This window comes from Pan paniscus, chromosome 14, assembly GCF_029289425.2.
Source record: "Pan paniscus chromosome 14, NHGRI_mPanPan1-v2.0_pri, whole genome shotgun sequence".
NCBI classification, from domain to species: Eukaryota; Metazoa; Chordata; class Mammalia; order Primates; family Hominidae; genus Pan; species Pan paniscus.
Window position 1 is genome coordinate 51,546,243 of NC_073263.2, and position 23,854 is coordinate 51,570,096.

Sequence of the window (23,854 nt, forward strand, 5' to 3'; positions counted from 1 at the left end):
AGTCACTATATTAAGCTAAAAAAGAAAATCTGATCATTTCAATAGACACCCAAAAAATCTGACAAAATCGTATATTTGTTCCTGATTTTAAAAAACCAAAAAAAAAAAAAACCAAACCTGTTAGCAAACTAGGAATAGAAGTGTACTTTCTCAACCAGATAAAGGACATCTATAAAAATCCTACAGATAGCCTTATGCATAATGATGAAAAACTGCATGCTTTCCCTTTCCCCCTAAGATAAAGAATAATACAAAGATATCTGCTCTGACCACTTTCATTCAACATCAGAGGTTCTGACCAGGGCAATCAGGCAAGAAAAAGAAATAAATCGCATTCAAGTTAGAAAGGAAGAAATACAACTGATGATAGCCATCATTCCTAAGAGTTCCCCTTGCCTCTTTATAATCCTTGCCTCTTACCTCTCTCCCCAGGAAACCACTGGCCTGTTTTCTGTCACTATAGACCAGTTTGCATTTTCTAGAACTGATATATGTGGAATCATGCAGTATGTTACTCAATTTTTTTTGTCAGTAATTGGTAGCTTATCTTGCAATCAAAGTTCATATACAACCATTTGATCTTCATTCCATTCCCTCATTAGTCCATAGAGTGTCAATCAATTTTTCTTTCTTTTATTTATTTATTTTAACGAAACAGGGTCTTGTTGTGTTGCCTAGGCTGGAGTGCAGGCTTACTTCAACCTCCAGCTCCTGGGCTCAGGTGATCCTCCCGCCTAAGCCTCCAGAGTAGCTGGGACTACAAGGGTGTGTCACCATGCCTGGCTAACTTTTTAAAATTTTTTGTATTGATGGGGTCTTGCCATGTTGCCCAGGCTGGTCTGGAACTCCTGAGCTCAAGACCTCCCAAAGTGCTGGGATTACAGGCGTGAGCCACTGCGCCTGGACTCAATTTCTGTACGATGATGACTTTCATATGTACATCAACAGGCCAGATAGCTTATCAAGAAAGCTTGTCCTCTGTCTTCTAGTAATATCCCACTTAGATCTGACATTAAGTTTATTTTTTTCCTTCAAGGTATTTCTTCCAAATTTCTTGGCTGTTGTTGGTGACAACACAAGTTTTTGGACCTTTAAGTTTACAATCTTAGGTTCATTTCCTTATTTTATTTCTTCCCTATAGGTAAATGATCACTAAACTTGTTACTTCTTATAGTTACTTCTTTGTAAGGCACTGCAGATATGTTTCTTTTCATTTTTAAAATTGCCCATTTAATTCAAGCTATTAAATGTCAAGCTTGTACTATATCAAGAGTACTAGATATCAAGACTATAGCCTCTTGATATTTTCCCTACCCTCCCATCCTGCCATACCCATGTCTCCACTAGCCTATATAAAACATAAAATACTTTTCATCAAACTCTCTGTAGAGAAGTGTTGCTGGGCGAATAAGAAAAACCTGATTGACTAGAAAAAGCAAATGTAAATGTAATCTCCTTTCTTTTCAGTGATTCTACCAGAAAGGAATGAAGAACAGAACCTTCAGGAATTGAGTCACAATGCAGACAAATATCAAATGGGAGATTGTTGCAAGGAAGAGACTGATGATAGTATTTTCTACTAGCCGTTGGGAAGATAAAAGGAGACAGAAGATTGAAGCCTTTGCCAGCCATTCTTTCCCTTTTTGCTTCCAAACTCCTCAACTGGGAACCTTCATATGTGCAGTATTTATATTGGATCATACTGGTGATTATAAAAGTTCCTAGGAGGCTAGAAGAGCCAACCAACAGAGAAGGGAAAGCAGTCTGTTCTGAACATAGGGACATAAGTTCATTCATGCCAAGTATCTTTCCAGCATGTTTCTCCCATTTAGAATATCTAGCATGTAAGGCCTTTCAATATTAATATAAGCCCAATATCAGCTCTTTCTCTTTGTATTTCATCTCTTTCTACTCTCCTATTTGTATTTTGTGTTCCTATCAAAGTGTCATATCTGGGAGATGACCTGCCTTATCCTGTTCTATAACAGTTTTGTTTGCTGCTGTGTCTTTAGAACAGTGCCTGGCACACAGTAAGCACTCAATAAATCTTTGATGAATGAATGAATGGTTATCTTTTCTCTCTGGCAATCCAAATTCACCACTCCTTAAAAATTCTACATAAGATTTGCTGGCTGGGCGCAGTGACTCACGCCTGTAATCCCAGCACTTTGGGAGACTGAGACAGGTGGATCACCTGATGTCAGGAGTTTGAGACCAGCCTCAACATAGCGAAACCCCATCTCTACTAAAAGTACAAAAATTAGCCGGGCGTGGTGGCAGGCGCCTGTAATCCCAGCTACTTGGGAGACTGAGGCAGGAGAATCACTTGAGCCCAGGGGGGCAGAGGTTGCAGTGAGCTGAGATCACGCCACTTCACTCCAGCCTGGGCAAAAGAGCAAAACTCCGTCTCCAAAAAAAAAAAAAAGATTTGCCTATTCCAGCAGACTTCTACCCAATATCAATCTAGATGTAATCACTTTATTTTCCACATCCCTTTAGCAATTATGTATAGTTTGCACTTCATTAACCTACCCTTATTTATGTTACTTCTCACATACACCCATATCTCTTCTGTATTTTCAATCAAAAGATAATGCCTCAAATGTTATATATATTGTATGTGCCACTCAACAGTGCCTCGTATGCTGCAAAAAAAAAAAAAAAAAAAAGACAGTAAACAATCGGGGTACCTTTTTGTCTTTTAAGCCATATTTTCTGGGTCAGTGTGGTCTTTCAAGGGAGTTTAGACAGGCTCTATTTTTTGTTACTTCACTTCTATAGTATATGACTGTAAATTGTTCCTTCAGTGTTCAATTTAAGTACAAACTAAAGAGAAACAGTTTCCTAAAGAAAAACATTTTAAAGTTAGAGAGACACCTATGTGTTCGTAACATTTCTCCAGAAATATTTGAAGTAACGTAAAACTTCTGGACTGGTCAGTTTAAATATTTTCTTGGAATTTCTATAGAAATTTCTGTGGAATGGTGTTATATTGGAAATATTAATTAACTATAAGAAGACTCCTACTTCTTCACAGAGAACAAGCAGGGATATCCTGGATTTTCACAGTATTTAGGCCACTCCTTAGTTGTCTCATGAAGGAATTAAGGTAGTGGAACACATTCAAGGAATTGCTTAGGTGTCAAAATAAGACAAAGTGTAACAGTTTTTTTCTGTAGTAGATTTTCAAATAGTTAAAAGACTCTGCCCTCTTTATCTATACTGTATTCTGGCAATAATAAAGTTGGGCAGCCTATACATAAAAGCAATTTCTAACAATGCCAAATTAACAGCAGTTTCTTGGCCCTTTCCTTTCCCTCCATGAAAGTTACAATATTAGGTTATTTCACAGGTTTCCTCCATGCCCCCCATACCCAACCTAAAACTGTGTTAGGCTGTCAAAGAAAACAAATCAGGTAAGATTAGTGTTTGCCTTTACGCAGTCATTCTAAGTACACATAAAATCATACATAATATGAAAATACAGCAGGAAGAGAAACATCAAACCATAGAACTGAGTTTTAGTTTTACTGACATTTATATGGCATACTTCCTGTTTTTGATTTCAGAAGTGCAACCATGCAGTGCTTCTTTGAAAAACTGAATAGTTGAGTACAGTTTGAGGATTATAACAACTTATCCAAAGGAAACAAACAGACCTAACTTACTGCTGTTTTCATTTGTGGAACTGCTATCTTTGTTGTAAAAAGTTGAGTATTTTTCAAACATCATTTAATAATAGGGTAGCCCCTAAAACAAGTAAGGAGCTATAAGTCTGAGTTGTGAATTTGACTAGTAATGGAATAAGAAAACCAAGCCAAACTCCATCTAAATATGTATGTAAAGGTAATGCTTGTAAAAATTTGCTTTTTCCTCATTTTGAGATTTCAGTTGCCAGTTGACTATTGGTATGCAAAATTAACAATTCTGCCTAAAGGAGGTAAACGATAGAGGTTAATTCTTAAATAAAAGTCCCTTTGTTTCACTATTAACTTTTTCTATTTGAAGCATAATTGTGTCAGCTAATTTATTTTTTGGTAACCACTTAGGAATTTGGGAGGGAGGGGGGCACTCAAGTAAGCAGTGACAGCCAGCTAGACATCAAAATCCATGTTCTCACTTCATGGCCGTACAGATAAATTTCATTTCCTAGCCCCTCTTGCAGTTAGATGTGGGCATATGACTAAGCTCTAGCTAGTGGGATGAGAATGGATGTCAACTACTTTAAGCTCTTTAAGTCAACTAAAGAAATCAACTACTTTAAGCTCCTGTCCCTAAAAAACTCCCAACAGACTGACCCCTCCAAGGAAACCTTGGAAGTTAGGTCCTAAATGCTTAGGTACAGTAAGACCTTGGAAACTAGTAAAGAAATAGTAAAGTAAACTTGTTTTGCAAGAACAACTTTGAGCCACTATATATTTTGGGGATGATCTATTATGGCAATTAGCCTGCCGTCATTAATTTGATATATAAAACATATATGCAGTGTCCCTGTGATACACAACTCCAATGGTCACACACTGTAATGTATGCAACTGGGATTTTTCTGAAGCACAACTGAGAGGCTACAGGTATGCATACATATGGATATAGGTAAATGTTCCTCCCAGGAGTGGTAAAATGCTGTGGCTTTGCCAACTAACTCCAGCTTCTCTCATGGGTTTTATTGTGGATGATTATTGATTTGTGTAAAGGAACTTCCCTTTTGTGTCTGTGGTAATAGATAAAGGTGGAATGGATCCTCCAACAAGAATCTTGAGGGGAAAATATATACTTATGATCAAAATAAGATCTCTTTCTTGGGTTTGTCCAATAGTGATGGCTACATAGTCTTCCTATTACCTTTTATCTACCGGCAGGCAGTAGGCCATAATAGTATTAGAAGCCCCTCCCTTTCTCCAAAAAAAAAAAAAAAAAGTACTCTGCTCTGAGCAGTAAAGATATTTAATTTAACATATCTGCGCTTCATGTTTCTCATCTGTAAAATGACAGTTGGATTATATCACTTCAAAAGTTTCATTTTTTCACTAAACATTCTCCCATCTATGACTACAATGTCCAGAGCTAATGGTAGAAATATATATATATATATATATATATATTTTTTTTTTTTTTTGAGAGAGAGAGTCTCCCTCTGTAGCCAGGCTGGAGTGCAGTGGTGCAATCTCAGCTCACTGCAACCTCCGCCTTCCGAGCTCAAGCGATTCTACTGCCTCTGCCTCCCTAGTAGTGGGGACTAAGGCACGCACCACCATGCCCAGCTAATTTTTTTTTTTTTTGTATTTTTATAGAGATAGGGTTTTAACATGTTGGTCAGGATGGTCTAAATCTCTTGACCTCGTGATCTGCCCGCCTTGGCCTCCCAAAGTGCTGGGATTACAGGCATGAGCCACTGCGCCTGGCCAAAATAATTTTTTTTGTTTTCTCTTTTATTTTGAGACACAGTTTCGCTCTTTTTGCCCAGGCTGGAGTGCACTGGCACGATCTTGGCTCACCACAACCTCTGCCTCCTGGGTTCAAGTGATTCTCCTGCCTCAGCCTCCGGGGTAGCTGGGATTACAGGCGCCGCCCCCGCCCCGCCGCCACCACCGGCTAATTTTGTTATTTTTAGTAGAGACGGGGTTTCTCAGTGTTGATCAGGCTGGTCTCAAACTCCTGACCTCAGGTGATCCGCCCACCTCAGCCTCCCAAAGTGCTGGGATTACAGGTATGAACCTCCGCGACCAGCCTATTTGAAATAATTCTTAACATGAGCATTTCTTCAGATTTCAAGTTGATATTACAGAAGCGCAAGTGCTTCATAGAAACTTGAAATTATTTTTAAAAAATGTTTAACTCTCACCAAGGCACAAGAGAGGTTATACTCTTCTCCCAAACAAGCTATTAAATTGAAAAGATTTTAAACTTACCCAAGGTTTTTTAGAGTAGTTTTATTATTATTATTTTATTTATTCGTTTTTTTTGAGATGAAGTCTTGCTTTGTCACCAAGGCTGGAATGCAGAGGTGTGATCGGCTCACTGCAGCCCCGACTTTCTGGGCTCAAGTTATCCTCCTGCCTCAGCCTCCTGAGTAGTAAGGACTACATGCGTGTGCCACAGTGCCCGGCTAGTTAGAGTAATTTTAAAGCACTGTGTCACTTCTCTGATTTCTATACTTTACTCCATGAGTGGAGAAATAATATCAAAGCTAATACAGAATGTGATAGTTATTGAAATAATACTATAAAAAGTCAAAAACTAGACAGCAGATTTTATAGTTTTTCAGTGAATTTACCAGTTAAAAACCTTAAATTTTACTTTTCCTAATTGTATGTTTATAATGTTTCAATGTAATAACAATTCATATAATAGCACATTCAGGATCATGGCAAAATCAGCTAAGTCATAGTTAACACACACTCCTTGTCTCTACGTATGTGGTGCTAAGTCATCTTTTCGGTATAGCTAACAAATGATTTTTTGTCTGTCTGCTGGTGGGGTTTTAATCTCCTGGATTTCAACTTTGGTTAAAGTTAAAAAATACACTATCCAGACTTTATACAGGCATGAATTGGCTTTAATTCACATTCTTTTGCTGCAGGAGAGCTGCAGAAATATGGACCTCACTCAGGGATGATACTGTTTTAGAAAGGAGAAAGGACAGGCTGTATAACATTGTCCAGAGTGGAGTTTTCATGTTGCGAGAAAGCCATGTATAGGCCGGAGTACATGAGTAAAAGGAATAACAACTCCCCCACCCCCCGCCACAAAGGAACAAGACAGGAGACCTAACAATAGTATTTTGACTATTAGTTGACGAGTATGGATTCTAAAAATATCTTTACATAATTGCAGAAATTGAGGAACAATCTAAATGTTTAAAAATGAGATTGATAAATAAATTTTGGTATATCTATATGTTGGAAAGCTATGAAGATGTTAAAAACAGGTTTTCAAAACTATTCAGTAACATGAAAAAATGGTCATTATAAACTACTGAGTGACAAAAATAAGATATAAAACTATATGTAGTAATTAGCAACTATATATTTTAAATACAGGAAGGAAACATGAGTGTTAACATTGGTTTTTCTCTGGCTGGTGGGATTACAGATGACAATACTTTTGTGGTTTCCAACATTTCTCTAGTTAACACATTCTGTTTACAATTTTAAACATTACTTTCAAAGAAAAAATGTGATATATGTAAATATGGTTATATAAAATCTGTATACATATGTATTTTATTTATGTATATCAAAACCAGACCAAAAATACTGAGTTTGATAGTTTTCAGATTGACACTGTAACAGAATACTTTCCTTGACCCTCATTTTATGTTGAGATCTTTATGGCAGTGAAAGGGCTAGAGAGAGGCATGTACTTTCAGAGTTTCTGAAATGACATGTATAGTATGAAAAAGCATAGAAACATTCCTCAATTTTCACATCTTGAATTTTAATACAACCTGTAATTTTGTACATACTAAATGAATGTATTAGTTTTCCAAGCTACAGCATTGGTGGCCAGTTAGCAGTTAATAATAATATTTTTCAAAGAATAATAAATGAAAATATTGTTGGCCAGGTGCGGTGGCTCACACCTGTAATCTCAGCACTTTGGGAAACCAACGCAGGCGGATCGCTTGGGTCCAGGAGTTCTTGACCAGCCTGGGGCACACAGCGAAATCCCGGCTCTACAAAAAAAAACTAAAAAAATTAGTGGGGCATGGTGGCATGCGCCTGTAATCCAAGCTACTCAGGAGGTTGAGGTGGGAGGATCACTTGAGCCTGGGAGGCGGAGGTTGCAGTGAGCTGAGATCCTGCCACTTCACTCCAGCCTGGGCAACAGAGTGAGATACCATCTCAGAAAAAAAAAAAAAAAAAGTTGAATATACTAGAGATCCAAACTATTTGGAGGAATAATTGATTTTCTGGGCAAAGCTAAGAAATAGAAGTTATTCATACTATTGGCTACAAATTTGCAAATATATTGGATTATACTCCCTCCCAAATCATAACTCTTAATCCTGCAGTTTTACTGCATTTTTCTGGGTATTTAATTTTGTGATGCTTTTCTGGGAGACTAAGTTAAGAGACCCAAACTCAGATTTTAAAATTAGTTCATTTTTTTTGTTTTACATTTTTCTAATTATTTCTATCAATGAAACTGTGGCATATTACAAAATTTCAAGATAAATAATTTTCTGTCATATGTTTCATAGGTCAAGTAAAAAAAAAGGTTCTGCACCTAAAATAAGGCTTAAGGGGGAAAAGTGGCCAGCAGCACATTCAAAGTTTATGAGCACAGACTTGGGGAATCGGATAGATGTAGGTTCAAATTCTTATACTGGGGGTAGGCAAGAAAGATGCATAAACAGTGAATTTTAAAGTTTGGAGGGATTTTAGAGATCATTTAATCAAAATCCATTGTTTTGCAAAGGAAACTAACACCCTGGGAAGTTAAATATCTCACCTAAAGTTTCAATCCCAGCATTGCTACTCGTGTTATCTAGGTTTGCTTACTTCCCAAATTCAGCACTCTTTACTTTCTACTACAATATGCTACATTTGAGGTTGGAGGAGACCAGATTATAGAAAGTACTGAAAATTAGACCAAAGAGTTTGAACTTACTTTAAATCTGTCTATCTTTCTTATTATTATTATTTGGAGGAGTGGTACTGGGCACAATGGAATGATAATGATCAGAGTCATAAAAGATGTATAGAGATCCTATGTTTCCTGAAAATTCTATATCATACTCAGTACAACTTTAAACATTCTAGGGGAGAACCCAACTCATTTCTTTGTCTTATTTAAATAATACTGAGTAATGGAACTGACTAGATTACAGTTGATAACTATTTTATTTTTTCACTTGCTTTTGTCATTTTATTCCATGAATTAATGGTATACATGTGAGATTAAACTGATGCTGAGTTGGGAGGCAACACTGTTTGGTTCTGAAGAGCAGACTTTTCCTTAAAAGTTAAAATATTAAGAATAAAATCAAAACAAAAACCTTGAGTCTAAATTTGAATATGATTCTCAACTTTAAAAGGTAGTCCACATAAATTTTTCTCCTTAGATTTATTTTTGATATTAAAATATATACAGAATTAAAAGAGAAATTTAATTTTTTACAGCAAAATTTTTACCAGATAATGAAGCTTAAAAATGCTGACCTTTTAGCTCATTTCTAGGAATTTATTCTAGTTTAGGAAAATAGATTTATGCATAAAAAAGCTCATGGCAATATTATTTGTAAGTAAAGAAAATAAATAACCACTTACAAGGAACATTATGCAGACACTGAAACTTTTGAAGAGTTTTCAATTTATGATACATTTGAGGAAACATTTATGATACGTTGTCATATAAAAAGGCAGTGTACACAAGCAATTTAAACCTCATCAGCTTAAACAACTGCCTGGAAATATGTCAACTCTCAACAGTTGCCTCTAAATAAAGGAACTATTGGTTATTTTTTCCTGGTGTCCTTTAAATTTTTTTTTCTTTATTTTAACCTATTTTCACACTTTCTTCACTTACCATGTACTACTTCTATAATCAGATACGTGTTTGTATCCTAATGATATGTTTTCAGTATCATCACGAGTATAAATATATGTGTGTATGTGTATGTGTGTGTACATTGTTGACCAAAAGTTGATATTACTTAAATCCAAATAATGAAATTTCCAAAAAAACACATACATATCCTACAACTTATAAAATTATAATGGTTTAATACAATGTACTAAGCATTCTGACATAGCAGGCTTTCAGTATATTAGTTGATGATGAAGATAATTAGAGAAGGGATACCTCAATTAATTTACCAAGTTCCTTGAGTCTGTCAGCAACTCTCCCACCAAGAATTTAACAATATAATATGACATTAAAAAGCTGGTTTGTGTGATGCATTTTTGCAAACTATTATTTTGTATTTTTTTTTTTTTTTGAGATGGAGTCTCATTCTGTCACCCAGACTGGAGTGCAGTGCCGCGATCTCGGCTTACTGCAACCTCTGACTCTGGGGTTCAACGGACTCTTCTGCCTCAGCCTTTCAAGTAGCTGGGATTACAGGCACACGCCACCACGCCTGGCTAATTTTTTTTGTATTTTTAGTAGAGGTGGGGTTTCGCTATGTTGCCCAGGCTGGTCTTGAACTCCTGGCCTCAAGTGATCCTCCTGCCTTGGCCTCCCAAAATGCTGGGATTACAGGTGTGAGCCACTGTACCCGGCCTTAATGCTAAGTTTTGACACACAAAAAAGAAAAATTTGTCCTTACCTTGTTCATTTTGATCAGCTGTGTGAGGTTCAGGTAAGATTTTATGATCAGTAAAAAAGGTTTCTTGTGGAAGTAACTGGAAATAAGATTTACCTTGTAGGGTCATTATAAGTTTTGGAGATCATGTATGTAAAGTGCCTAGCATAGTGCCTGGCTCACAGGCACTCAGTAAATGGTGGCTATTATAATACATAATATTAATATGACTCCTTTTGTTATATTTCTATACATAAGGTGATCTGAAAAAAATATGAAGTGTAGTCCCCCATTTAAAAACATGATTCTAGGGCTGGATGCAGTGGCTCATCCCTATAATCCCAGTACTTTGAGAGGCCGAGGTGGGAGGATCACTTAAGCCCAGGAGGTCGAGGCTGCAAGGAAGTGTGATTGTGCCACTGCACTCCTGCCTGGGCAATAGAGTGAGACCTTGTCTCATAAATAAATAGATAGTTAAATAAATAAGTAAACAACACATTTCTAGACTTCTAGATAAAATGGGGAGTGAAAGCAGACCATAGAATCTCTCTGCACATATACTTTACAAGAAGTATACAACAGTATACTTTGTATACTGGAAAAACAACAATAAGAACTCCTTTAAAAGCATTACTAGAATCAGCTAGAAAAAGAAAATGTCCACAACCTAAGGCAACAGAGGCCAAAAGAATGCAATTATTTCAAAATAAATTTGGAACAGCAAGAAATGAAATAAGACATAGCTGGAAGTCAAATTCTCATCAAGAGGGAAGACTGGCAGTCCCAGAACATTCCCCTAATGAATTCATTCTTTTCTTCTTCAACATGATTATGTCCCATGTCTTCTCTCCTAAATCTCCCACATCTCTATGCTCCTCACTTCAAATCTTGTTTCATTGATAAATAGAAGTTGTTACAAGAGAAACTTATCTTCCCATATCAAATCTACCAATGTGCTTTTATCTGTACTCAAATATACTTTCTTCCTGTTACAAAGATCAACTATCCTTGCTATTATCTAAGGCAAGCCCCTCTACTGTGTCCTAGGTCCCATCTTCTCTTGCATATTCAAACATTTTGTTCCTGTGATTATCCCCTCCATATCCTGCATCCTCAGTTTCTCCCTCATCACCCTACAGTCCATATCCACATCTGCTTACAAAGGGAACAGAAGGCCCTTTATATCAAAGTTCTTCAAAGACTCTATAATTGCAATCTTCACTTCCTTACATTATCTCTTGAATCCATTCCAGTTTGGATTATTGTCTCCAGAGCACCACTTAAAGTGCTCTTGTCGAGATTACCAACTACCTTCCTGACAGATCATTTTCCTCTTCTCAAATGTCTGGGAGTCCCAGACATATTCCTCATAGCCACCATCAACATTTCCCTCCAAGGTCATGTCTTCAATCTCTTGGTGTTAAATACTGTCTACCATCATAGGACTCCTAACATTTATATTCTATCCCTGATCCCTCTGTTGAGCTCTGGACTCACATACAACTGCTTGTCCAGCAACTCCGCTCAAATGTCTAAAGAGAAGCTCAAAGTTAGCACATTTAAAATAAATCTCTTGATTTTCTTCTCCTCCACATTTTACTTCTCCCTAAGTCTTCCCCCATGTCAATATATGGCATAATTTCTAGTTACTATGGGCAAACATGTAGAAATCGTCCTTAATTCCTCTTTATCCCAGTTATTAAGCTGTTATCTTTCAGCAATAAACCTTTCCATAAACACTGCTTTGTGACGCTGGGACTGGGACTCTGCAAACTATATTTTTACTTTGCCAGCTGAATTCCTGCTATGTTTCATCAATATAGAGTAGTAGAGGAAAACTAGAAGTCAAGAAGGGAAAATAACTTGCCCTCCCTCATAGGCCTTCTGTACCTGTCAGTGTTGCCCCAGCTATGGGCCTTCACCCTGACAATGGTAGTTAGCTCAAAATTGCAACTATGTTTGGCTCTCCTAGACCAGTCCCAACAGACCCTCTCAGGAGTACCAGCAGCAGATGGGCAGCACTTCCTTCTCGGAGGTCAGAGTTCCAGCTCTGCCAAGTCCCTCCTCCTAGCTCCTGGGTTCTAAGAACTTGAGGTCTTTCTGTGTTTACCCAGTACCAGGGGCAGTAGCTGCTTCCCCAAGTTACTCTGTTATCTCAGTGCTCTCTTTTCGCTTTTTTTCAGTCCTGCAACACCCATTTAACCAATCTCTTATACTCAGTGATTGCTCTTGAAATACTTAGCAGCCAGAGTGGTTCTTCTACGGCATAAACCATCTGCCTGCTCCTCATCACACTTAGAACAAAAATCAAATTCTTTCCTAGGGTGTACAGCTCCTTTGGTCATCTGGCCTACCCATTTCTCTAGTCTCATCTCCCACCTGCTTCCCGTTACTCGTTTGGCTCCAATCACTCTCTCTTGAACACACTGCTTTTCCACCTCAGGGCCTTTGTATGTGCTCTTCTCATACCTGGACTGCCCAGGTCTTTGCCTAGCTCACTGCCTTACTTCACTCAGGCCTATTCTCAAATGTCCTCTTAGAGAGGCCTGCCCTAACTACTCTATCTAAAATGCACAATCCTCTCTGTACCCACCCCCAACCCGCCCCAATTCCTTACCTCCATTTCTTTTTCTTATCACTACAAGTTTATTTCTTCCTCTTCCATCCTCAACTGAAATGTAAGCTTCATAAAGGCAGGGATGTGATCATATTTATCACTGGTGCCTGGCATATATAGTAGGTACTCAAATTCTAGTTAATAAATGAATTTAAGAAATTCTAGAAATTAATAAATTGTAATGAATGTAGTAGAAAAGTAGACCAAAGAAATTGCAAAGAAGATAATGTGGAAGTAAGACAAAGCTGACATAATATAAGCTGATCCATCTCCCTGCATATATAATGCAACAAATGAATCAGAAAAGGCACTTAAAGATGTAATAGAGGAGAATTTCCACAAAATAAACAAGTCTGCAGAATAAAATGTTCAATGTAAAATGGACATATATTCAACATTGAGGCATATGCTCATAAAGAATGAAGAAAAAACTTTTCAAATCTCTTGGCAGAAAACTAAATCACTTACAAGAGGGAGGAAATCAAGCTGGCCTTAGACTTCCTCTAAGCAATATTCGAAGCCAGAAAACAAAGGAAAAATGTCTGCACAGTTTTAAGGCAAAGCCAGCATGACCCAAAACTATTATATCTAAATAAGTACCGTTCACGAATTAACGAAAAAGGCAAATATAGCATCTATGAGTCCATGTAGGGGAAAAAAAACTTCTTAGTAAAGAGCAGATGACTAAGTGATGAATCAAAATTAATAAGTAAGATATAGAGAAGCAAGGCATGTTGTAAGCTCTGGATTTTTAAGTACAGATCAAGATGAAATAACTAAAGAAATGAAAGTTACAAAACAAACCTTAAAACTTGACTTTGTAAAAATAATAACATAACCAATAAATATATATTTTTCATAGCAGAGTCTGCTGGCATTTCTGAATTTGAAACATACGGATTAAAAAGTCTCTAAAGCCTTAATTTTTAAAATCTGGGGTATTTTAGGAACTAAGCTCTCTTGTGATGATGAAACATTTTCAAAAATTCAGCAGTTCCTTCCATTTCTCTTCCACCAAATTAGAATAATTTTAAATTTAATACTTTCCAATTTAAAAGTACTGTGATGTTCTCGGCTGGGCGCGGTGGGTCATGCCTGTAATCCCAGCACTTTGGGAGGCCGAGGTGGGCGGATCACGAGGTCAGGAGATTGAGACCATCCTGGCTAACACAGCGAAACCCCGTCTCTACTAAAAATACAAAAAAAAAAAAAAAAATTAGCTGGGCTTGGTGACGGGCGCCTGTAGTCCCAGCTACTTGGGAGACTGAGGCAGGAGAATGGTGTGAACCCGGGAAGCAGGGAGCTTGCAGTGAGCCGAGACTGCGCCACTGCACTCCAGCTTGGGCAACAGAGCGAGACTCGTCTCAAAAAAAAAAAAAAAAAAGTACTGTGATGTTCTCATCTTAAATAAAATGATCTTATCTGTATAAATGCATAGAAATATATCCTAAACTGATATTCATTTATTTTGATGGTAGAATATAGGATCTGAGGAGATTTAAAAACTTTCCTGTAACTTTCTATATTGTTTGAATTATTTATAAATGAGCATGTATTTTTATAAAATCAATAGCCATTATCCATAAAATAGTATTATACACAACAATGTGAATATACTTAACACTACTGAACTGTACCCTTAAAAATGGTGAAGATGGTAAATTTATATTTACCATTTATAACTTTTGCCACAATTAAAAATAATAAATTTTAAAAATACTATCGTAAAATTTATAAAATAGCTAATGCACAATAGCTTTACAGATGAATTTACAGATTCTACCAACATTTGCCCGAACAACTTTTCCACCAAAATGTGAAACCTCAAATTATACCCTTGCATAATACTCTATATTTGCCTATACATTATTTTAGTAAGCAGAGATTATTCACTGGCAGATACTGTTATAACTATGCAAAATGAAAAGTTACTTATGAAAAGTAACTAATAAGTTATGTTACTTTATTAACTATCCTTGTGCTGTAAAGTTGTAAATATGTCATTTGATTTAAATATTCAGAAGAAAATCTTTTAGCTTTAATTATTTTTTTCCTGATTGTTAAAATAATACGTGCTCATTTTAGAAAATATACAAAGGTAAAAATGACCATAATCACAGAGTACATTGTGGTGTACTTTTTCCACCCTTTTCCTATGCATTTTACATATACATTATATATGCATTTCCTATGCATTTTTAAATAAATGAGAAAGTTTTATAAACTAAAAATCTTAAGTGTATATTAAACATTAATATTTGTGTCATTAAGTATTTTTAATAGATACATATTTTGTTAGATTGATACACCATGGTTTATTAAACCACTCTCCCACTGCTGAATATTCAGATTGTTTCCTCTGTATAGATACTCCAGTGAATATGCATAAATCTGTGATTTCATATCTGATTATCTCCTTCAGATTGGTTCCTGTTAGTGGAACTACTGTGTCAAAGAATTGGACATTTTTAAGACCCCAGAAAGGTAATAGATAAGACTGAAAGTTTTTTTTTTCTTTTTTTTTTTTTTTTGAGACCAAGTGTTGCTCTGTTGCCCAGGCTGCAGTGCAGTGGCATGATCTTGGCTCACTGCAACCTCCACCTCCCGGGTTCAAGTGATTCTCCTGCCTCAGCCTCCCGAGTAGCTGGGATTACAGGCACAGGCCACCCTGCCTGGCTAATCTTTATATTTTTTTTAGTACAGATGGAGTTTCACCATGTTGGCCAGGCTGGTCTCAAACTCCTGTCCTCGTGATCCGCCCGCCATGGCCTCTCAAAGTGCTGGGATTACAGGCGTGAGCCACCTCGCCCAGACAAGACTGAAAGTTTTATTGCACTCTTAGTGGCACTGGTTATCAGCACTTATTTTCAATCTTTGTCAATCTGACGGGGGAGGGGTCTCTTTCTGTAATTTAATTAGGCAAAGTTGAATTTTTACTCACATATTCATAGGAATAACTTTACTACCTTAAGGACTTGTAATTCTTTGTTTTTTTACTTAAGAAGATTGCATTTAGTTCTTAATGTATTTGTAGACAGAGCATTATTACTATTAGCTAGCAAGATCATATTTTCTTTTTTTAAGACCCTAAGCTATGTGATCCTGGTATCATATTTTCTGTATTGAATTTATTTCTCGATGTGCCAGTTTCACTACACTTTCCAAAGTGCTACTAAATGCTTAGTTTATAAGGTTTTAAAAAACTCACTGCATAATTACTTTGAAATAATTTCCTCAACCCTGCCTTCATTCAAAATGTCTGGAGACAGACTGGCCCACTTCCAATTTTCTTTCACGTTATCATTACTGTGAAGTCATTCTATAGATAGGAGAGCATTCTGGCATACAGAAAAACAGCATCTGTGAAACTATATGGCACAGTTTGGTTGGGGTTGTTGCTCCTTCAGAACTGCATTATGTAATTTTAGTGTTTACTTAAGCTCCTTTGGGCTGCCTCCGTGGTAGCTATGAGCTCACAGAGAAGTAAGTACAGTTTAGATCTGATAGCAAAGCCTATCAGTTTATCCTGAATGCTGCATCCTTTTTTTGTTGTTGTTGTTAAATCATTACTGTATGAGAAACTTTAAAAACAAAGGTATAGTTTCTTCATTTTATTTTTTAAAAAAGCTACTTCAAACATCATTAAGTAATACACCAAAAAAAAAGGGTTCATAAATATATATTTGCTCCTTATCTGGACGTACTTATTTAAAAACTCATATTCTACAGTATGAACTTACAGTGTGATTTTGACTCAACATAAATATGCAAAATTACCAAAATTAGAGGGATTAGCCTTTAGGAAAGTACAAATTATTAAAATGGCCTAAGCACTATTTCTATTTCTAAGTCATAGAGGAAGCACATTTAATATTTCTAAAAAAAACCAAAAAACACCAAAGATGTATAAGTTAATATCAGCTTAGGGAGAATTTTACAAGATACTAGGTTATAAGAAAAGATTATTTAACCTTGATTATTCAATGAAAAGTAGTATTTTCAGTTTTTTTAGAGCGATAACTCTTGAGTCTCTCTACCAAACAAATAATTATATATGCTGGTTTAAAATAAAAATAAATCAGTCTGCATTATAAAGGTGGGAGAAGTATCCATTTTTTTATTGTAATAATCAAGTGTTACATCACCTTCATAGGAAACATGCATACTCTTATAAAATACTTAAAAGCCTCAACTGTTCCTTTAGAATTACTGATTTTGATGAATAAACAAGCCCCAATAAAGTCAATATCGTAACATCTAAAAGCATATTGTCCCTTTTGGGAAATGTCATTTTGTTTTAATTATTATTATAAAATTACTTACTGGAATATTCTCCATAGCATTTTGCTTTTTAATTTTGAGAAGGACATTATGCCATTGATTGCCAGTGATCCTATGAGGTCCAAAGTTGGGATAACTCATGGAGGGCAAAGAAAAAAGTTTTCATCACTGTGGAGGTACAGCTACTGTGAATGTCCTACCTAGGTTGGGAGAGAGGGGTATGTGTGCACAGGAGGCCTGACCTGGAGGGAATGGACACAGGGAGAAGAAAGGTGCAGGAAGATTATGAGACAGACTGCCTACTCAAGTTGGCTCAGGATTAGCTTTGCTGGAACATTTAAATGTTTGGGTTTTTATATTTCATTCTAATATAAAAAAGAGGGTATTTATTAGGTTTCTTATGTTTAAACTTTTCTAATGTACAAATGTACTGTTTATAAATCTATTTATCAGAAGTTACATGTGGTGATTTTAAACATGTTGCAAATTGACACTCCTACCATTAAAAGGTGGAGTCTAATTCCCCTCCCCAGAACACATATGGCCTTAGTAATTTGCTTTTAACAAACGGAAGTGATGGATATGATGCTGCATGGCTTCTAAGACTAGGTTATAAAAAATGATACAGTTTTACCAGGTGTGGTGGCTCACGCCTGTAATCCAAACACTTTGGGAGGCCGAGGCGGGCGGATCACAAGGTCAGGAGATCGAGACCATCCTGGCTAACACGGTGAAACCCCCCTCTATTAAAAATACAAAAATCAGCCAGGCGTGGTGGCACGTGCTTGTAGTCCCAGCTGCTCAGGATGCTGAGGCAGGAGAATCACTTGAACCTAGGAGGCACAGGTTGCAGTGAACTGAGATTGCGCCACTGCACTCCAGCCTGGGCGACAGAGTGAGACTCTGTGATACAGTTTCCATCTGGCTCTCAGTCTTAGGACCTGTGGAACTAGCCACCCTGTTGTGAGGCAGCCAGACCACATGGAGAGGCCATGTGTAGGTGTTCTGGCTGATAGCCCCAGCCATCAGTCAGTATTAACCACTAGACAAGCAAGTGGACAAGCCTTCAGATGATGCCAGCCCCAGCCTTTGAGCTGCCCCAGCTGTCATCCAGCGGATTAGAAACAAGTTTTCTCTACTAGGCAAGGTAATGTTGTTTTAAGCCACTAAATTTTGGGGTGGTTTCTGTACTTAAGTCACTGCTTCCAATAAATCCCTAGTCAGGTTAACTGTAACGGGTTAACCTGTTGGAAGGAAGGAAATGGAAGAGGCAAAGGAAAACCCTTTCCTTCCACGCTTCCTTATTTCCTTAGCCAGACTGTGATTTTAGCACCTTCTGCTACTAACTGTTGGAGATTAAGTGTGCTTTTGAAGTGCAAAAAACACCATCATGGGGACTCAGTCTATCCCAACACCTTTCCTTGAGGGCTTAGAGACTGAGCAGGGGAAAGAGAAAGTTTGATTTCTTCCATTTCTCCTTTTCTTCTTCCTTAGGTATCTCTAGTTTCAAAAAAAGGGAGAAGCAAGATTTCATCCTCTCCTATCTTCACTGTCCTTCTAAATTCAAATCTCCAGAAAGACAATTATGGTTTCTTTTTCACTGAAAGAGAACACAGCTTTTTCAGTCATATAAAGGGAACAAAGCAGCAACATGTTTCTATTATCAAGGAAGCAGGATTTTATTCATCAGTTATATGCTAAGGACACTGCTCTGTCTTTAGTCACTCATCACGGTTCTTCAAAGATTCCTTCTGCTCTCCTTCTTCCCCTGAATATGGGTGTTCCCAGGGTTCCCTCCTCAGACCACTTCTTACAAGGCACCCTTTGTGGTCCATCTAAGCCCCTCCCACTGCTTTAGCTATCACCTACATTTTAATGACTCCAGAGAGCCAAACTACTTCAACACCCCCTGCTCCCCCCAGTAGTTCTCTGATACTTCAGATTCTACAGGGACAAAACAGAGTTCCTTCCCCTAGACTTGAGGCCTACTTCTCCTTTTAGTCCACACCCTAAACCAGAAATCTGGGTATCCCTTGCTCTTGCCCTTTACAGCCAACCAGTTTTCCCATTCCACCAACAGAATTCCACCAATTTAATTACTTCCTTGAATTCCTCTTTTCTCTATCCCCACTATCCCTAGGTACACAGCGGTGGTCCTAATTGATTGTTACTTAGGTCACAGGCTGTTTTACATTCCATCTTCAAGTCTCCAGGACTTCAACCAGTGTACACCTCAATATGACATTTTCAAAAATCCTTTCATGGCTCTCCCTTTCCTATGTTTTAGTCCTGAGGCAGAACAGGAATTTACTCATAAAGCAAGTAACCCCCCTAAAATTGTATGCAAAATTTTAGTATAGGTATGTAAGCGCATTTTTTTTCCTAGAGAAAGAGCCCATTGCTTTTTATTTTCCTCAAAAGGTATGGGTTTCCCCCAAAACTTGTAGGTCTCAGGCTAAAGTCCAAATTCTTCAGCATGCAGGGTATACAAAGCCCTGCCCGACCTGGCCTCTTGCCTCCCTGCAGCTAACCTGGCAATTGCTCTCTCTTAACATCTACCTCCTGGATTTACAAACTGGGGTGGAGGTGGGAAAAAAGAATCAAAATCATAAAGTGAAGCCAAAACTGTTTGTGTAGCATTCATACACTGTTGAAGAATCAAAGGCCTTTTTTTCATAGTGCTTTTCGGGAGGGAGAAATTGGATTGTAAACATGTAATTTACAATCTCCACATTTTTTATTCTAGATAAATGCCACACACACCTTCCTGTTACAGAATATTGCATAGCAACTTTCAACATCATTCAGTTTTTTTATACCTATCCACATATGATGTTATGTATTTTACAAATCCTGCAACTAACAACGCAGTTCTTGATAGACTGCGATCTACTGGGAGGACTGCTCGGTTTTCACCTGAATTATTGCTCGTGGTTCACACACTAACACCCAAAAAGACAGTCTACGGGTCATGACGTGTCCCTAAAATCCTCCATCTACTCCAGAAAACGTTCTAACTTTTTGAGACGAACTGTTGTAACTAGTCTCCTGGCGAGGCCTGCTATGTCTTATAGCACAGGCTCTAACTGCCAAATCTTTTTCAGAAGTCTTTCAGTTGTTGCCTCCAAACGGAGCTCTTTGCAGTCCTCGGGCGGACGAATGGACGGATTCGAGCGAAGCTTATTTCCCTTCTCCTAACGCATCTACCTATAAATAGCGCTCACCGCGCTGAGTCACCAAAACCCCGAGTTTCCCCAAATAGCGCGTAACGACTGCTGGGATCGCGTCCCTCGGGGCTGTGACAGACTCCAACCACACACTCGCTGGGCTGGACCGCGGGCCCACACGGCCCAGCGGGTCTCTCACCACCCGGCGCCCCAGGGACGCGGGCGAGGCCGCGGTGTCCGGACCGAGTCGACAGCGTCGGACTTCCCGCGCGCGGACGGCGCTCTGGGGAAGGAGGAGCCGGCGGGCGGCTGGACCTGGCCTTGACTGCGCGGGGTCCGCCCCCGCCCCCTCGGGAGCGCAGAGTTGCTGGGGGCCGGCACCAGCCTCCGCCCTGCGCCGCCCGCTCACACAATGGGACGCGTCGGGAGGGGGCGGCCGCGGCTCCCATTCCGGTCCCAGGGCGGGGACTCCGGGCGGCGGGAGAAGCAGTCAGGGGCTGGGGCCAGAAGGAAAACCCCTCTCTCCCTCTGCCCACTCAAACTGCGAAAGGGCTCCAGCCGGCGGTGCCAGGGGCTGGGAGCAGCTGGGGAGGGAGCGGAAGTGCCACCCCCTGCAGTCAAGGGTGGTGACGTCACCCCTGCAGCCAGCCTGTAGCGGGGGTGTCTGTACATCACATGACCCGGCCCCCCTCTCCCCGCCGAAGCCCGCGCGCGCGCTCTCTCCCCCAGCCCCTACTCCCACCTCTCCCCCGCCCCCTCTCCCCAACTTTCGCCCTCCCCGCTCCGGCACCGCTGTCAACAGCACCAGCTCCGCCCCCTCCCCGCGCCCTGTGGAACCGCCACGGCGGCGCGGCGGGCGCTCGCGCTCAGGTCCGAGGCTCCGAGAAGCGAGCGTGCCCCGGTTCCACCCTGCCCCCCAGCTCAGTGCTTGCTGGCTGCGTGGGCACCAGAGCCAGGGGGCACGGCGGCGTGCAGCGACAGCGCTTCTCTGCTCCATCCTCCCACAGCAGTTAGAGGACGAGGCTGAGGCGCCGGGTCCGAGCTCGGAGGGAGCGAGGCGCATGCAGCGGCCTCCGGGCCCTGACGCGTAGCCTCCGGGGGTCGGCCCACGGGCGAGAGAAGCAGCCGGGAGCCCCTCTCGACCCCAGCAAGGCGGCCCGCGCCTCCGCTCTCCCTACCGCCCGGGTGGCGCACGCCAGTCCTCCGTCTCTGGCTGCGGCGCAGGCACCGGCCATACGACGAGGGGCCAGGCGGGGACCGCCTCCTTGAGCCCCCTCGGCCACCCCTGCCGTGTGGACTGCTGGGGTTGCAGATTTGCTGGCTGTTGCTGCAGCGCCTCGTTCTATTTTTCCTCTCAGTTCCCTTCTAAAAGTGGAGGCTCGGGGGAGGAAAAAGAAAGCCCACAGTGTTGAAAGGGGCGGTACGGACTGACCTGTCAACGGCGGAGGAGGAAGACCCCGGTTCGGGGCGAGCTCTCGAGCCCGCGCAGGGATCGGAGCTCTGGGCTCGCGCGGAAAGGCGCGGCGGCAGCTGTGCCTCAGCCAGGTGTCCCCCCTCGGCGGGGCCCGCGCCGCCGCGCCCGCCCCCTCCCCCGGCGCCGCGCTCCCCGCCCCATCGCCGGGGACCAGGGAACCCCCCGGCTCGATTTTTTGTGCAGTTTCAGCAAAGCTCCGAGGAAGTTGGTCCTTTTGTTCCACTATTTATAGATTGCGTCAACATTGCGAAAAGGAGAAGGCGGAGCGGTGGCCCCTCCCCCTCCCCTCCCCCCGCCGGCTCCTGGGAGAGAAAAGCCCCAGCACACGACCTAAGTACACAGCGCGCCAGCCGCCCGCCCGCGGCCTTCTGCTCCCCGCTTCTTCCCCCTCCCAGCCGGGGCCCGAACGCTGCCAACCCCGTCACGTGCCCGCCCGGGAAAACCAGCTCCCCGGGGCTCCGCGCCGCCCGCCAGGCTTCGTGGCGGCGGCGGCGGCAGCGGCCTCACCCAGCTCGTGGGCTCGGGCCGCGGCTCAGGCGTCACGCATAGCGTGGGCACCCACGCCCTCGCCACCCGACGAGGATCTCGGGCTCCGCGACTTGTGGGAGTGCTGCGGGGCGTCCCGCACTTCCGCCCTCTCTCGCCTCCGGCTCCCCAGTCGCCGCCCCGCTCGCCGAGTGTGCGCGCATTCGGGCCTCGCCTCGGAGCCGGGAGGCTGTCCTGTCCCCAGGCCCCTCGCGCGGCCGCTCTTCCAGGCATTGCGGTGCTAGCCCCCTCTCCCGCGCACGACTGGGGAGGGCAGAGGTGTGAGGGATGCGGGGGTGGCTCGCAGCCGTTCGCGGGCAGGCGGGCGGAGCGCGGGAAGCGCGGTGCGGGCGTTCCATGGCGCACCCAGACGCTCTCCCTCCTCCGCAGGTGCAGCGGGGCGTTGCGCGAGCTCGAGTCCCCCTTCCCGGACAGCTAGGGAGAAGGGAGTTTGCAGACCGGAGCTACAGTTGGAAGAATATAGTTTTTGAGAAGTTACTGGAAGTTAGATGTGAGACAAAAACAGACGAACTTTCCTTCAAAGCCTTATGACGAAATGATAGGCCTTGCCATACCCTTGAAATGAAACTGAGCTCCCTACCGGCCTAAAGCCTCTGTTCCTGAGCTTCATGTAAACAAGGAGGGCGGTAAACACCAGAGGAAGGCCTTACAACAATACCAAGTGCAAGTAGCTCATTTGAGTGTTATTTACCTTAGCAGCTTCCCTGAGTGATTTATGTTTATTGCAGTTTAACTTTACAGGGTGGGAATAAAATAATTTGGCTTCTCAGATCACTGGCGGAAGAAACTAGAGCTGAGCTGGGACGAGGGCAAGAAGCGCGTCGGACCTTTCCTGGCAGCTGAACAGTGTGATGAACAGTCTGGAAGGGTTATGTTATTACTTAAGGGGTTTGGGGAAACCGTTCCCGCGCACAGACCCTCATTCGGGCCAACTGCAGGCCGTGGGGGACTCTTCAAGGACTCGCGCACCCCGAGCCGAGCTTCCTGGCTGGGCACTGGGCTCAGCCAGTGCTGAGAGCGCTTTCGCTGGGCCAGTCAAGACAGCAATAAGTTTGCCTCTATTTGGGAAACCTTTCCAGGCTTACCTGCCCTCTTTTAAGAGGCAGACTTTAGGTGGTGGGATCGTCAGCTGCCAATGTGTGCACTCGTTCTAAAGAAGGCGAGAGGAAGTAAAGCGAACCTGTGCAGTGTTTGCTGGGCTTCCAAAACGCGGAGCTTAGTCGACCCCCCAGCGAACCGGACGGCGCTTTGGTCCCCTCACACCTAACGGTACTCAGAGCCTGGTGCGCGAGCTGGCGCGCTCTCTCCTGGTTTCCTTCCAATTTAGGCAAAGGGCCTGGCCGCCCGTCTTCCTGCTTCTGCTGTGCCCTGCCACAGCACTCCTAAGACGGCGAATTCGTTTCTGCGCCAATTTTGTTTTGAATATCTACAAACCACTTTTCCTTGCATGAAGAAAACAAGGCAGGGCCCCCTGGCCCGTCCCACACCTGCGAGAGGCAGAGATACAGAGGCCTCGGGCC

At 41.6% G+C, this 23,854-nt stretch overlaps 1 protein-coding gene across 2 annotated transcripts in view; it reads right to left on the bottom strand.

Annotated features, from left to right (window-relative positions):
• The window catches only part of LOC129393639 (uncharacterized), a 168,474-nt gene extending 146,525 nt beyond the window's left edge, over nt 1-21,949 (bottom strand). The window contains exon 1 of one of the 2 annotated variants that reach the window (XM_063595969.1): nt 21,747-21,949. The gene's annotated coding sequence lies outside the window, so the exon portion shown is untranslated. The remainder of the gene's footprint in view (nt 1-21,746) is intronic. The other variant, XM_063595970.1, reaches the window with a different exon arrangement.
• Nucleotides 21,950-23,854: the final 1,905 nt, after the last annotated feature.